The sequence below is a fragment of the Silene latifolia genome, chromosome 6 (genome assembly GCF_048544455.1).
Source record: "Silene latifolia isolate original U9 population chromosome 6, ASM4854445v1, whole genome shotgun sequence".
NCBI classification, from domain to species: domain Eukaryota; kingdom Viridiplantae; phylum Streptophyta; class Magnoliopsida; order Caryophyllales; family Caryophyllaceae; genus Silene; species Silene latifolia.
In genome coordinates, this window is record NC_133531.1 from 58,758,535 (window position 1) to 58,760,087 (window position 1,553).

The following is a 1,553-nucleotide window of genomic DNA, read 5'->3' on the forward strand; positions in this document are numbered from 1 at the left end:
GATCGACCGGTTTCTTCATCATTTCTACTCGATCGACCATCTGAGATCAGTCGATCGAGCACTTTCTTGGTGTCACTCGTTATTTTCGCTTTGAACACATTGTTCATCATCGTTTTAGACTTCCAAGTCCGATTTCAACACTTCCGGTCCCTCATAAGAAAGACCGCTTCTCAATTCTATCAGATTTACCGTCTCATGTGGATTCTTCTCATTTTGAGTCGGTAAATGACCCTGCTTTCTTGTGGATTGATTCGCGGCCAGTTGGGCAACTTGAGTCTCAAGTGCCTTAATAGACTCGTCTTTTTGTTGATCACTTGCGTTTCTTTGTTGGTCACTCAGCTGAAACTGCTTTGTAAGGGCTTGCATCATGGACTTAAGCTCACCAATTTCACTCACCCCACCGGAAGATGATGCACCATGGTTAGGAGGATTGAAAGACGGAGGCTTCTGAAAGCCTTGTTGATTCTTGTGTGGAGGAATATACTAGCTGCTTCTTTGGTTCGGAGGAGGAGTAGGATTGAGCACATTTTGGCTTGTCCACCTCAAATTGGGATGGACATTCGGCTCATAATAAGTATTTGTCTGCCTATAATGTTGAAAGGCAGCACATGACTCAAAAGGACTAGGACAATTCTCTGAAACATGTCCCTCAGCTCCACATCTTCTACAGACGAAAGGACCGTCTGAAACAGCATTTACCTGATACATCCCTCCTTTTGAAGCTCCTCCCAACTCATATTTATCAAATCTCGCAGTGAGAGCTTCAAGTGCAGCTACAGAAGGAGATTCAGCACTCCTCCTTTGATTCCCTCTGGAATTCCCATACTCAGCTTTATGGGTGGCTAAGTCATCAATGATCTTCCACCCCTTAGTCTCTCCCATATTCTCAGCAAATCGGCCACTAGCTGCAGCATCCAAGATAGCCCTCTGATCGTCATACAGCCCGTTATAGAACTGATTGCATAGACTCCACTTTTCGAAACCATGGTGCGGAATGGTTCGCACCAACTTCTTGAAACGGACCCATGCCTCATGAAAGTTCTCATCAGGCCCCTGTTTAAAGCTCGTGATCTGAGCTCTAATGGCATTAGTCTTCGAGGCAGAAAAGTACTTCTTGTAAAATGCCAAAGCCAGTGAATTCCAGTCAGTTATCGCATGAGCAGTCCGGTCTAGATCCCTATACCACTCCCTTGCAGCATCGCGGAGTGAGAAAATAAACATGGTTTCTTTTATCTGATCCGGGGTCACGCCAGTTGGTGGGGGTATGGAGCAGCAATAATCGATAAAGGTCTCCATGTGCTTGGCTGCATCTTCATTTGCAGCTCCCCCAAATTGGTTTCTCTCAACCAAATTGATATAGGACGGCTTCGGCTCGAATTTTCTTGCCTCCCCTGGTAATACAAATCCCTTATAGAGATTTGCAGCTGTCGGCTCAGAGTGACTGGCAATAGATGCTTCTTCGGCCATTTCTAGAAAGTCCGGAGAAGTGACTGTCTCAGCTGAAGAAGTAGAAGCAGGAGATGTAGGTGGATCTTCTTCGAACAGAGCGTTCT

At 45.7% G+C, this 1,553-nt stretch overlaps 1 non-coding gene across 1 annotated transcript; it reads left to right on the plus strand.

Annotated features, from left to right (window-relative positions):
* Window positions 1-979: 979 nt before the first annotated feature.
* LOC141588992 (small nucleolar RNA R71) lies at window positions 980-1,086 on the plus strand. The gene has a single exon (XR_012519954.1). It is a non-coding gene; the product is annotated as a small nucleolar RNA R71 (small nucleolar RNA).
* Window positions 1,087-1,553: the final 467 nt, after the last annotated feature.